The sequence below is a fragment of the Oryzias latipes genome, chromosome 8 (genome assembly GCF_053564925.1).
Source record: "Oryzias latipes strain Hd-rR chromosome 8, Olatipes_Hd-rR_3.1".
In the NCBI taxonomy this organism is placed as follows: Eukaryota; Metazoa; Chordata; class Actinopteri; order Beloniformes; family Adrianichthyidae; genus Oryzias; species Oryzias latipes.
Genome location: NC_136244.1, coordinates 21,648,607 through 21,663,883, shown reverse-complemented (window position 1 = coordinate 21,663,883; position 15,277 = coordinate 21,648,607). Strand labels below are relative to the sequence as shown.

At 39.1% G+C, this 15,277-nt stretch overlaps 1 protein-coding gene across 1 annotated transcript in view; it reads left to right on the top strand.

Annotated features, from left to right (window-relative positions):
- The first annotated feature begins 12,881 nt into the window (after nucleotides 1-12,881).
- Nucleotides 12,882-15,277, top strand: part of LOC105354599 (uncharacterized) — a 139,463-nt gene continuing 137,067 nt past the window's right edge. The window contains exon 1 of the mRNA XM_078951763.1: nucleotides 12,882-12,998. The gene's annotated coding sequence lies outside the window, so the exon portion shown is untranslated. The remainder of the gene's footprint in view (nucleotides 12,999-15,277) is intronic.

Below are 15,277 nucleotides of genomic sequence, written 5' to 3'. Positions count from 1 at the left end.
ATATTTTGATATTTGATATTGATATTTTGTTTGGTTTGATTGCTTGAATTAAACCAATTCCAATATGTGCAGGTCTGTAAACAGACAGATTATTTCTTAGTCTCATTTGATCAAATCTGTCCTCATCTGGTTCATCAAATTATTTACTTGATCTGATTAACACTTAGGTAACTCCGTTTTTGCCTTGTAATTTATAAAAAAAAAACACGTTCCTTGATTGCAATGAAACCCAATTTGTTGGAAATGTTTAAGAACCGTTATTGGTAATGTCCGAAGAAGCAAACAAACCTCACCTTTAAATGCTCATATCTACTGTAATAGAGCTGCTGGAGTGTAAACACAGCACACGCCAAGGTTAGCTACAGGATGTGTGTCCTTGAGAGAAGCCTGTTTGATCAGGGTCATCATTAAACTTTGCTGATGGCTAAAAGATTTTACAACCAATCAGATCATCACAGTTTGCTGGGCAAAACTGTCTCCTATCATTTTCTGTGGGAAGAAATGTCCAGTTAGTGAAAGGTTTCTAAACTTTAAGATCTTTTAGGAAGGGTAACAAAAAAGTCCAAACCAGCTTAAATGTTTGGAAACAAGAAGAAAGTGAGACACACACATATTTTCTTAGCCAAGACCTTTACAAAAGAGTGTTTCTACACCATCAAGGTTTGACAGTATGAGAAATGGTTTCCATGGTTTCATACTTTACAGTAAAGAAGAGCCAGAAGAGGAAACAGATATATTGAATGCAAAAAAAGTCATTTAAATAGTTTTTTTTTCCAGTTTTTTCTTTTTTTATAATTAAAGATTAGAGAAAAAAAACAACCAAAAATAACTTATTTTGTGCCAAACATTGTAAAGTTTCCTGTACGTTTAGCTTGTGACTGCGAGCTGGTTAAAACGAATGCATGCCGGAATTTCTTTTTCCAAAAATCCTTTTTCCCAAAAACTTTTGGAAGTTTTTATGTAACTCATTTGAGAAAATGTAGCTCCTTTTTACCCCAGGTGGGACTTGATTCAAAGTGATCCCAGCTGATTTACTAGGAGTCACTCCCATTTTGTCTGTGTGTCTGTAAGCCAGTGGGAGAGCATGTAAACAAAGGGATGATGGGAAGGCCTACATTCCTGCCCACATGTCAGAGGTGAATTTCTAATGAACTCCTGCCGCTCTGCAGAAACTATGTTCTAGAAAATGACTGGTTTTTAGATTTTTGCTAAAAATGACAATCATAATTAAAAGACCACTGGGAACACTTTGAAAATAAATCAAAAGATGACTTGAGTGGGGCTTTAAAGTTTTCTTTGGGCTGATTATTATACTCTATCCTGATGCGCACTGGCTTTGTAGCTCTGAAGTGCTGGAGATAATGAGTTTTTCCACAAAACCTGATGACTTGTGGTGAGGTTAACTCTTCATGGCTTCATTACTCATAAATACGCTTCCATCTGGTCAAAATAAGGGTAGATGTTAACATTGATTGCTCCTGTTTTTGTTTTTTTTCTACATTGTTTTTTTGCATCAGCACACTTGTAAGGAACCTGTTCTTGTTCACTGTTGTCGGTTTCTGCAGGTCTTTTGTGGGGGTACAACTAATGTCATCCGTGCATTTTTAAATGCCATAATATGTATAATTTTGCATTAAGTAATGTTGTTTTCTTGCACTATTTCATGCCAAACTGAATATTTTTGGTTATTTTTTATATAACTAATGCCTGATCCCTTATAGTGGTACAAAAATAAAAACAAATGAAAACAGCACAATTTTATGGCAAAATTTTAGCTTGGACGAGTTTAAATAGTTTACTTAGCACAAAAGTTGTTTTTCTTGAATGTTAAAAAGGAATAATTATTTAAAACGTTAAGAAAAATCATTTTTAAATGATCGTTTGGTGTCATGATCATAAAATGATAAAATAAACTGTCAGTTTTGAAGAAAGAAATGTAGTAAATTTATGAGCCCACCTACGACATTGTGGTAAATTCAGAACACTTTTAGAAACTTAAAGGAACTGATAATTAGGATAAAAAAACTTGACTTCAATTAGAGTATATTTTAAATGATTTTTCTTTCTAAAATGTACTTGGGAGGCACTTTGGTTACAAATCTCACTACTGTTCTTTAACAGCATCCTTAAGAGATTGAAACATAGATTTACCTTGAGTGGAAACACCAAAACCCCACTTCTACTACTTCTTGTGATGTCAAGTTTTTTCATATGAAAGTTTTCAGTTAAAATTTCCATCTATGAGTAGTAAATCTTTTATGTATGAGGCTAAACTTTCACCTTCCAAAGGAAGAGGGAGAGTCCAGCCATTAACGGTGTTTAGTTTTCCTTCCCTAATGATCATTTTACACCTTCTTGGTTTTAAAATGCTACATAGCAGTGAAACCAGGATATTTGCAATTTTGTTGGAGCCCAGTGGCTTTGGACTCTGGAGGAGAAAAACATTAACTTGTGCTGATAGCTGAGGGACTAATCTGGCAATGTGTAATGAAGGCTCTTATTAGTAGTTATGCATCTTTTATATTGAATGTGGTGGTGGACTTCCCAGATTTCCCCTCTCAGGAGGCATTTTTCTTTCACTCTACCCATCGAGCTTTTTAGTCGGAATTGGAGGCAATTAAAACTCCACTATATAAGTGTGGAATAAAGGTAATGAATATGGAACACTAACTCGGAGAAGTCCTCAGAGACTGCTGGTTGAGTTCTGAGGGTTCCTCTCTCCAAATCGTTGGGAAGCACAAAGACCATTTAAAAGAGCTTTTTCCTTTTTCCGTCTTTCCCTCGCAGGGCGTGCATTTGACTCCTGCAGACTGCCGCCCAGAGGTTTTTAAAAATGCACAGCCCATTCTTTCCAGGTTTATGAACTTGCGTGACCTCTTGCAGCGGGCAGAAACTTTTTGACACAGGTTTGGCACCCCGTCTGGCTGACCATGCCAAAGCTTGGCATTTCCGGAGGGGAGGAAAGTGATGGGAAAAGGGGTGGGGGCAGGGATGGATCCAAACAGCCAAATGGGGGAGGTCAAATATTTAGCCATGCCACTCAAGGGAGGAGATCCAGGCCTTGTCCCAATACTGAGGCATGCCTCTTAGCTGCAGAATCAGACCGTGGCTCCACCCTGCACCCCCCACAATGGTTCCCACTCTGTATTCAGGGTCACGGATCTCATTTCTTGGATAATATCTCTGGCTGGAAAGAAATGGAGAGTTAAATTGAAGACCTGCCTTGGAATGGGGCATAGAGGATAGATTTTGGTGGCTTTGTGGCGATGACACGAAAAAGTAACCGATACGGTTGGTGTGTTGGGGCTACGTTTCTGGATGTAAGCAGTAAACAGCAACTGAGCTGCAGACTTATTAGAAGCACAGCAGCCTCCACTGTCATCCCCTATCATCCATTGGAACACACACCTCACCTAATGATGAGTTGAATTGTTATTTTCTGGTGTTTTCTATTTTATCTTTCTCTTTAAAAAAAGCGCAAGTGTGTTATTTGGATGGTACTGTTGGCGTTCCCATTTAAAGTTGTCAATAAATCCCCAAATTTGAGCAAATCCCAGTGATTTTTCAGTCTGTCTCGGCCGCACTTTAATATAGGCCGTGTCACACAGACACTGCGTACATTTTGCGCATTTTCCACACATGAAATTTCGCTCTGTCGTGATACATGCGTGTTATACATAAATCATAAGTGTTTCTTGCTCTTTTGTCGATGTGCCTAGATGTCCATCGATGGTTTCAACAAACCGGGTCTTTATGTGACTTCGGTTTCAAGCTGTGCAGTTTATGCATGTTTATACGCAATTATTACGAAAATCTTACACAATTGTGAGTGATTTTGCTAGATGCATACACAACTTTGTGGCTGTTCACGACCGTTCCACATAAGTCTAATTGACCTTTCACGCATGTTCCAGCGATGTGGAACATCGCGTATATCGCGTATACGGCACATATATCACGTCCAAATGACATAATTGATGCACAAATCACTAATAAACTGCATAGAAACAATAATAGTGCAATAATCACACACGGTTCATGTTCCATACAGATTTACATATTGTAAATCTATGTGGAACATGTTCTTATTGTTCTTTGTGTGACTCATTCGTACGTCTTCTGTGGTTTTAACCTGGTTCATTTGTGATACATCTGTGAAAATTTCACGAAATTTCTCACTTTTTCCACGTATATTCACACATGACCAATTTTCATCCATGCAAAATGTGCAAAATGTACGTAGCGGCTGTGTGACGCAGCTTTAAGCAGTAATCTGATGAAAGGCTGTCAGATGACGGCCTAACAAGGCTACATAAATTAGAGCAAATGTTGGTCGGGGCTAAGTATGTGCCAATTCCCGACATTGCCACTGCTGACAGTGCACATCCTCCCGTCACTGCTTTATTGATTGTGACAAAGAAAAAGGAAAGTAAAAGTGGGAGCCAGAGAGGGCATTTTGGCTGAGCGGCTACCTTGCTTGCTCTGAATGCCCCGATGCTGCTGCAGCTTCTGCATCTGCTGATGGGCTATATCTGCCCCGCTCTCCTGGTAGCCATCACTCACCCATTTATCAGACAGTGCTGTGCGGTCCCATGCCACCTGCGCTCAGACAGTGTCTCTATGATCTTCCTCTCTGCGCTCCCACCGTCCCCTTTAGGCCAACATGAATAATTCTGTTTTCTAGCTGAGAAAAGATGCTATGCTGAATGTAGAAATTGAATATGATATGTTTAACACACTATCTAAAGTTGTTCTTTCTCTTTTTCATTTATAGTTGTAATACAAGGTCTGGTGTAGTTTTAAAAGAAAGTGGTTTCATGGTCATATATTTTTAGACCAATGTTTCCAAGTTGTGTTTTTTTTAATTTGTATTTAACAGTATTTTGCTTTTGTAGAAGCATTTGACTTTATCTTGTAACTAAAATGTTGTTTTTGCCAACACAATACATAGGTTCAGGTGGGGGCGGTATTTTCTTCTTCTGTTACCTCTGCTTGTCTACAAATATGTGACTTTTTTGTTTTGGTTCTGTTTGAGTCACAAAGTCAGACCCGTTTAGTGTAAAACTGACAATGAAATTGAATTTGACAACAAGAACAAACACCCCTGCAGTCCCTCATTTCTGTTAAGGCTTGAAGACCACCTAAGGTTAAGTTTCATCACATAAAAGTGTTTTTCGATTTATGTTTTCTTCAAAATGCGTCCGTAATTTCATTTGATTCAGTTTGTTAGCCTAACCAACCCAAGGAGTCAGCAACCACCAAAACTTAGACAGCCATTCGGGCCAGTTTCTGACTGACCAAAACCCAGGAATTCATTCCCCCTTTAGAAAACAACAGGCGCTTTGTATCTATTATTGCTGCTTCACATTAACAGACAGCTGTAGTAAGTAGAGAAAAAGAATACCAGCCCACCAATGCAGACATCTTTCATTAAATATATGTATATACACAAAGTATCACACTGCAGCAAACATAATGACAAATTTGATAAACAGAGGAAAAAAAACTGGCATCTTCTTGTTTTTTGCATCATGTCTGCATTGATGAGCAGGTATTCTTTTTCTCTACTTACTACAGCTGTTTATGTGAATATAAATCAGACCTATTTGGTTTATGAGTCAGTAGAAAATATAAGCTATGCGCAAATACATATTTTAGCACTTTACTCTGGACAACGACTTAACATTTTGTTGCACTTGTGCTTTAAACCTACCGGTTTTCTGATAATAAACATAATTATAAACAGAGTTTAGGGAAAGATTAAACTTTTTACCCAGATTTTGCTCAGCATTCGAAACGTGTCCATTCCGGTGGATCACACAAGGCGTCTTTAGTGTAGTGTCAGCAGAGCTGTGAAAAACTTCACCTATGTTATTGTATTGGGTGCACCTGAGTTGTCATAAAGTCACAAACCGAATTAACTAAAAATACGTCAATGCTAACTAAGTAACCCCTTTAAAAAAATTAAAATAAAATATACGCTTTTTCTCAGTCAAAGACCCACAATGGAAGGGTGAAGGACCCATGTGTGGCTGCACTACCTCAAGTAAAAGACCTCTGGGTCACACAAACAGCAGCAATCACCGACATGGAGCCTGTTCAAGTAGAATTCTTATAATGCAGTTTAGTCCAGATGATTTAATTAAGGCTGTACTGAATATCAGCAATAACCTGCATAAAGTAATCAACAGATCACACTAAAGGATTGTGGGTATTGAAAAGAAACAAGACAAGTGACACATCTTTAATGTTTTTTTTAAACATCTGAATATGCAAAAAAATGACAATTGTCTTTTGAAAAAGCATTGAACTTATACAGATTCTTGTTTCAAATTAGCTTTAAATTCTGCAAAAAATACTCTAGTAAATCTGTACACAGATGATCATAAAATCCCTCGTATCATTGAAAATAAAATTATTTTATGTGGGCTCCTGTGCACACAAGTGCCTGTTTGGTCCATTCTTATTTTGTGTCTTCAGACTGACTCTCATGAGCCCTCCATGTAGTTTCAGACCGCTAAAATTGATGAAAGCCTTTGTGCCGTTAGTGTTAAAGCCCGTAGATCTACTTATCCGTCTACTGTTGAGCTGTTACAAAGTGTATCATCAGAATGTGCAGCACCAAATTACCACTTATTAGTAACAGTACCAGCAGTGACAACTTTTATCAGGGAAAACATCTCCCACTCTGCCTAATTGTTCCCCTCAGGGCCTGCTGTTGTGTGGACCGATATCGACAGGCAGGCAGTCATTAGGACATCACACTTGAGCTGATGAGCAGAGATTTCAGGGGACATGTCCATCCTGATTGGTTAATTTGATGTGAATAAAATGACACCTCAACGGTAGCAAAGAGGTATTTATAGTCTGCAGGAGTACGTTTACACACTGGCAGTCAGTGTGTGTGCGCTTCTGTTTGTAAAACCCTGATAAAGCACTGCCCTCTGGGGCCGAGGCAGGCTGGGAGTGAATATCTGGAGCTGAACGGGGTCTAGAGGTTGAAAGGACAGTAAAGTTTATGTTAACTTGAATATCAGCAAGTAGCTGATAACTGTCAGTTTCTCGCACACTGGCCAATGAAAATGAATGACAAAGAGCACAGGTCAAGTCTTTTTTGTCCTTAACAATGAGATCTTGCCTGATACGGATTTTCTACCCGTCTGTCACGTTTGCCCTCTGATATTTTTTTACTTTTGTCCTCATGCAGCATTGTTCACCTTCACAGGAACGCCTGTCTGCGCTCCCGTCCTCAGATTCTGATCTCCAGTCGGATAGACTTGTTGTTGCTGCAGCTCTTTAGTCACGCCGTTACCTTTCCCTGCCATCTTCCACTGTTCACAGTTAAAATCCCCCAGAGAGATGGCAGATAGAAATCAAAGTCTGAGCCCCACTCTGTGCAGTCATCACTCGTTCAGGGTCTGCTCCCAAATGATCTGATCTTTTAAAGGAGTCCGGGCTCCAAACACCTCACATCTTTCATTCCTCTTCCTAGTTTTTTTTTATTACCTCTCCAACTGCAGATTTTACCTCATGTGTTCAGAGTAATGCCTCTTGCACCAGAAACTTACTGTACCAATATTTTTTAAATCAAATGTGTAAAGTGAATTTTGTCATCGTATTTTTCAGCCCAAAACGCTTTGATGTCAATCTGAGGAGCAGCGAAAGCTAAACGTGAAGCTCTCTTCTGCTTCCTCTGGTTACCAAAGGCCAGACTTTGGCTCGCACAAGATTATCCGCTATTTTCACACAAACATGATAAGAGAGCGAGGGAAGGATTTGCTTCCATCCTGCCTATCAGGCAACCCACTGAGGGCTGGGTAATTATTTTGGCAGCAGCGCTAATGTGGTGACGCTTGTTGTTTCCTGAACTGATTTCCTTAATCCTCCACTTGTTCCACGCTTTGTAAACATGGGGATGGGTTTTTGTAATCTGGGGGGGTAGTTGAAGGAGGGGAGGGGGGGTCTTAGTGATGCACAAAAACGAACACACATCCACACCAGCATCAACAACTTGTCCCTCTAACCTCTCCTCGTCAGCTGCTGCCCTAATTAGTCAGAATTAAGACGAATGCCTGGGCCTCCCACGATCAATTGGTATCGAGCGGACCTTCGCTCCCCCTTGCCTTGGGGCCTCTCTTGGTCGGCAGATCATTTATATCAATCGCTTTTGTTTTTCTTCCCTTCCACCCTTCGCATTCTTCTATCCACCTAGTGCAGGATTCAGTATATTGGTTGGCATGCAGAATTGATGGCAGGCAAAAACGGTTTGAAGCAGACTCTGTACACTCCAAGAATATTCAGGGATGCGTTTGCTTATTAATATGTGTCTTATCACTCATCTACTTTAGTGGGTTACTAATGAGCTCACTTTGTAAAAGCAGCACTTTAGTTTCCCTGCTTTTGCTTTTTTTTTTTTTTTAAATAAAACCTTGGCTTCTTATTATTTCGGGCAGTGGTCCCAAACCCACAGGCTGCGGATCAGTCCTGGTCTATGGGTCTGTTGGTACCGGGCTGCAAAAAAAAAAAAAGGACTCACGTTTATTTTCCATTTTATTGATAATCTGATTCTAAAAGACGTTTTATTTTGGAAAACTACTGGATTCTCCTCACCACATCTGACTTATTCTTGACGCTTATCAAGTCGGTGTCAAAAATCTATCCGCTACTATCGTAAATCAGCTGCAGATATTTTGCAAAGGATGAAGATAAAATGTACCCTCAAAAGTTAAGAGAAACTGAAAGCTAAAAAGAAAAAAAATCACACACCCACTGCAGTAGAAGCCGGTCCTTGAAGAAATTACCTGGAATTAAACCGGTCCATAGCCTAAAAAAGGTTTGGCAATAGTGATGGAAGTATAGATAACAAGGTATCAAATATATATAATCATCAATGTTGGTACTGTTTACCCCCCCAAAAAAACTAAATTACTAAATATTAAAGGAAAATAAAAGTACACATAACATTTCTTGATATGTTATGGTTATAGGTGAGTTACTCCAAAATCTTTGGTCAAAAACCCGTAGCCCAAAGCAAATTGGACTGCTCCATCAGAGGAGCCGCCCATTGTGCGTATAACCTTTAGCGACAAAACAATAGGTCATTGTAGGAAGAATGTTTTTGTACTTTTAACCTTAGAGTTGTTACCTTGCCAGTTTTTGATGGTATTTGTTTATAGGATAAAAATGACAACAAGACATTAACAGTAATTGGTGTTGAAAAGTTTATACAAACAGTAATCTGTAGTTTATCAAATCTTAAAAGTGTAGTATCGCCCATCACTATTTGGGACCACTGAGTTAGAGAAGTCAAAAGACTGTTGTCAGCATTAAAACTACTTCCTCAAAATGTGATACTTCATCCAACTAAAGCAGATTTATCCTAAACTCTTCCTTTGTCACCAATACTCTCATCACTTTGTGTGATTAGAAGAAAAAAGAATTTGATGGAACTCTGATTGTTTAAGTGTTGTTCACTCTACTGATTTGGACTTAAATACTTGGAAGTCACTGAGCAGCCCATGTTACTTCCTTCAAACCCGCTTCCTGCTTTCTTTACTCACCCCCATCTTCTCTTATTTCCTGTGGCTTTTGATGCCCACGTGCTGTCAGACATGAAAAAGACGTTTGAAACCAGCTGTAACCGAAGGCAGGAAGGGGGCAGTGCTGCACTATACTGTAAACTGTAAGTATGGCATCGCGACTGACTGTCTTTTGAAATTTGATCAAATGTATCTGACTCGCACGGTGCTCTGAAAAGCTTAACGTCTTTGACCTGAAGTACTTCTGGTGGCTAAAAAAAATGGTCTTTTCTTTTGGATGAAACCTTTCCAGCAAGTCAGCAACCCTGAACATGATGAAGTGCTAACACATACAGATGGACGGATCTCCTTGAACTTTTCCTCCTTAGAACGATTGTAGTGTCTGTTATTTACAATAGGTCTGCTGTGTCAAGCATCTATTTATCTTAGTTTTGTTTTTCTCTTTTTTTTTAGCTGAAAATAAACATAAAACCATAAAGTTTGTTTGTGGTTTAACTTTTCTGTTTGCTTTAGAGCTGAAATTCATCTTCTGAGAAATTAAAAGAAAAGGGCAGAAAAGGACATTTCTTTCAGAACCTTTCTCCAAGGTTAATGGTACAAAGCTGAACTGCCACTTAGAATGGATCTATTTTCAGTTTGTGTGTGTGTGCCACCAGGTCATGGAGTGTGTACTCGTGTGTACTGTTCATTTGCAGACCCTGGGAGTGTTGGGTTCTGAGTGGTTCTACCCTTTAAACAAGCAGAAGTCTCTAAGGTCAGCAGTGTGCTGCACAGTGTGCATATTGGATATTACACGCCGTCACTTCAGCCTCTCATTAGCTAGCGACTGGTTCTTTAATTAAGGTCCTACGTTTTATGCATCGTCTGCGAATTTATTTGCGATGATTCTCCAGATTTTCGGTTGAAAGGCTGAACCGTGGCTCCCTGCTTCAACCTATTGTGCCAAAATAACATCAACCATTTAATGTCATCAATTCGCAGTGTACCATTTAATCCACCTAATTTAGCAGCAAAAAAAAACAAAAACCATTGAAGAATATTTTTATATATACAGTGTTTCCTCACTATCTTGCAGTTCACCCGATTGTTTTTTAACAGCCCACTATGCCCTGTGTTCTGATTGGCTGTTGATCTTGTCAATCAAACTCATCCGCGCTGCATCTCTTGTCCAGAATGCGTTCATTTGAATAAATCGGCATGAATCTCCGATTGCGAGCAGATCTTTGTTTTCATCATACTGGGCAAATATTTCTACAAATGTTTAAACTTTAAAAAATGGAGAAGCGTGTGAAAATGTTAATGTCTGTCTGAGAAAAGTGTATAGTGAGGGGTGTTACAGCCTTAAAACATTGTTAATGCTATTGCGCAGGTTAGTTTTTAGAATGTAGCCCCCAAATTACCGAGGGAACAGTGTACTGGTAATTGTAAATAAAGTCAGGCATGAGGGGGTTAACCCTCTGACACCCGTTGATGCAAATATACATCAAACCACTTCAGCTTCAAAAAAACATTTTAATTCAGTGAAAGCAAAAACATCAAAGACTTTTTTTTTCATTGCTGGAAAAAAAATTCGGACGTCAAGGAGTTAAACCTCAGGTTGCATGAAAGCATGTGGTGTATGAGGGAACAGGGTGACTCGGCTCACCGTCCATCTCCCCGACATACACACAGGTCTCCTGCTGTCCCAGAAGAAAATATCCTCTCTGTCTCTGTCTTTCTTTGTTCTCTTTAGCCCGGGAAGCTGATGACGATTAATTCTGTCCCGGACTGCTAAGACCAGATGTTTTTTTTGCAATTCTTCTTTTCTTACTTCGCCTTTGAGCGACAATTACGCCCCCATCACACACTCAAAAAACTCACCAAAATCTGCACGCACCTTTGCTAAAAAAGAAAATGAATTTTGGCATAATGAACAACCCGGGTGAAAAAATGATGACATCACAGCGGGAGAAACCATCAAAGAATGAATGGGGGCAAAATTTTCTTGGGTTTAAAAAATCTATTTTAGCATTCTCTAACAAAATCAAAACACACGTGTTGGGGATGTCCAAAGGAAATTTGAAAATTATTATGGGATGCCCACTGGACGGCTTGGCTGCCATTTTGTGGCAAAATGTAATATTTGGCAAACTTCACACATTATGGTGGACAGCAACTTTTGTTCGAGTGATCTTCATGAAATTTCACAGACACTCCATATTGTTATGTCTACAACCAAAACCACAGTTTTGTTGACCTTTGACCTCATGAAGAGGTAGCCATCTTGAATTTTCCTGTAACCTTTGTGCTATCCTAGGCACTTTAACGTTGGGAGTTGGGTCATCTAGACCCACTAGACAGTGCGCTGAACCTTTTTTCTTCAATGATTTGTGCTCTTCACTGGTGTCCATGGATTACATGAAATATTTGCACCTTTATCCACCTTTGTCTTTGTAGGGAGAACACGTCAAAGTAAGGGTGGGGTCATCTAAGATAGCACAAGGGTAAAAAAAAAACAGAAAAATGTTTTGTACCAACAATGGTGGGTAGCGCCTGTGGGCCATGCAACGCCGCTGGTTCTTTAAAATTTTTTTTAAATTTCTTGATCGACAACAGGACTTATTTTGCTCTTTATATCCAACTGGAAGTGCAGGTCATAAGAGACATAAAACACAAAACAAAAAAAAGGAGAAAAGAAGGACGCTGTGGTGCTGGATCTTTCACTAACAAGTGCAAAGTGGGCCAATTTTGGGTTGGAAAATAATAAAGTCATATTCAAATGTAAACATTACCCTGTGTGCTCATGCAGAATGAGCTTATTATTAGATCTGCAACGTGTCACAAAGGAGAGACTCTGTCAGCCTCTCTGTGTGCATATTTGATATGTTAGGATGGCGGGTAACTATTTTTTTCTGCCTAATTTGCCATTAAGGATTCTAATGAGTTAAGTGGCTTATATATTCATTGCTTTCAGCTCCCTCCTGCGATAACACTAACTACACCATGTAAACTTTAATTAACCAGAAGGATCTACAGGAGCGTAAAGGAAAAGGCATCGTGATATTTTAATCTTTCTGAGAGAAAAAGGGAAACTAAACGATCCTAATAAAGAAGCTTTGGTGAAACATCTAAGATAAAGACCACAAGAGAGTATCACTGGTGAGAAGTCAACAGATATCCTGAAAAGCTCACTATTTAAGAAGGCACTGGCACTATAAAATAGTATTTTCTTACAACCTCAATCCTCAGGGTGAACAAAACCTGCTTGTTTTCTGTTACCACGCTCAAACCCACTTGTTTTTGATGACAGCTGGGCCTCTGCAGAGGCTAATGATAACCTGAATCAGGTGTGTGTTTCAGAAAAAAAAAAAGAATGTTTCTCCCTCAGGATGATGGCAGGGAAACTGATCTCTGAGCAAAGTTTTAACTTCTAAAGAAAGAAAATACCATCTAAAGAGGATCCTTCCTGCTTCCACACAGGTGAGATTTAGAAGTTAAGTCCTTTAACCTACAAAAAGGTTTTAAAACAGCAAATGGTAAAATACTATGCAGTGTACCACATAATTTTTTTTTCAAATTTGTGTGAGGCAATTAAGATGTTTACTGAAAACTGAAATAAATATTGGTTTTTGAGAATTATTTCAGGTGTTTTGATTATATAAAAGATTTTTTTGATTTGGAAACCATAAATTAACTGGCTTTTAAATTTAAAACATAAAAAAATATTGACTTTCACAAAATTATACTTTGTATTAAATCACATGATCACGCGAATTCAGAAGAGGACACGGTGTGAAAACCCCCCAATTTTAAACAAAGTAATTGTGATCATAATGTTTCATCTTTCCCACTTTAAAACAATACTAATAATAACAACGTGTGAAACATCGATGGTACTGTTCTTATTCAACGTTCCTGTGTGTTTTCATGTCACTGACATTCTTTGTCCCACATGGTTATACAGGCAGGTCCTGCATGGCTGCAGGATCATAGTAGATACTAATCTGAATACCAGCCGTGGCTCACTAGTATTGACATCAAATGCAGTTTTATTTGTCCCGATGTGACATTATGTTAGACGTTATAGTAGCTCTCTTAGGATGGACTATAAATCAAACACAATCTCCAATTGGAGGTGATTTATTCATGAACTCTAAGGAGGGAGATTTATTGGATTTGTGAAACTGAATTTTTAATAAATAACAACACAGAAACATTCCTCACCAATTTCATTGATAAATTATTTTACAAAGAAGGACAGAAAATGTCCAAATGACGACCTAGGATTGGCTTTCAATCTTTTTGTCTTCAGCAGCTTCCTCTGGATCTGCTCTGTGGCTGAAAGCGATGCACAGACCGACAGCAAAAAAGTCACTGTTTTTCCCGCTTCATCACGTTTTCACAACTGGAACATGCAGTTTTAAAATCCATATGGCAGAGTCTAGATTCCCAAGAAAGAAAAAAAACAAAAAAAAAAGTTACTGGTGCTCCCAGCGGCAGACCTTTGGGCCACGCAGACAGGGAGAGGGAACCTTGATAGCTGCAAGAAAGGGGTGAGGGTCCTGTTTGACTGCTGCGTCTGTCTATCAGGAGATTTGTGTGAACGCTGAGGGCTCGGATTGAAGACAGTGTCAGGGCGATACCCTTGACGCTGATGTGATTGAGTAGACAGCTGCGACCCGGTCCTTTCTTTACCCAGCACCCATCCTTTCCCCCCCTGCGTCTCAAACCACTCCTCCTTACACGACAGTTCCCCACGAGTGAGGGATCACTTCAAACAGGTTATTAGACCCAAAGAACATCCCTGTAATTTATGCATGATTGCTGTGCAATCTGAGGCAATTCATCATTTTCTTTTCTATCTTTTTTTTTTTTAATCTGTTGGTGTCTTGTTCCTTTGCACTTTAATCTTTAGGGCTATTAAGAATGCCTGTGTAATAGCGGTGCGGCTCGGGTGACATTGGTACGATCATTGTTGTGCAGGTTTGTGATCCTGGGGGAAAGGGAGCTGTTGAAGAAGAAGGGTTTGGCTTTTATATTAAAGGTGTTTTATTTAACTGTTTTGTTGATAAAGGCACTCAGTCCACACTGCAAAAAAGTAGTCATCCTATTTTTTTTTAAACAATGTACCAAATAAAAAAACATGCATTATTTCCAGTTTATAAAAAAAGAGTGTATTTTATGGTATATTAGATATTTGCCAATAATGCTATAAGCTATGATTAAATTTGAAATGTATGTCTGGTGCAATATCATCCCATTCTTGCAGTAGGTCAAAAGTAATGAAAAACCCCAAATTATGTGTCATAAAATGAGAAAAATGTGAAAAAGTTCCATATTGGAAAGTCATGGTATCACGCTTTAATCAGCTAAAGAACCACTTGCAATAGTTTCCTGAGTCTCTCATGTCTCTGTTTGGGTCAGCAGCTCCTCAGTCATGAGTGAGACTTTTGGTGTGACAGATGTCCAGAAGACAGTCAGTGACACCCTTCACATGAGGGGAAAGCCACAAAATTGTTTTGCTAAACAAGCTGGTTGTTCAGAATGCTGTATTACAGCATATTGACAAAAATGGAAAGTTTGAACAAAAGGCAGTCCAGCATCAAGGAAAACCACAGCCTTGAAGGAAATGAAGTAAAAACCACTCAAGGATTTGAAGGAGCATCATAAGAAGTGACACTGGTGCACGGTGGTGTAGTGGTTGTTAGAACCCTTGCCTTACAAAAACAACAAGGTCCTGGTTTAACTCTGGCTTTCTG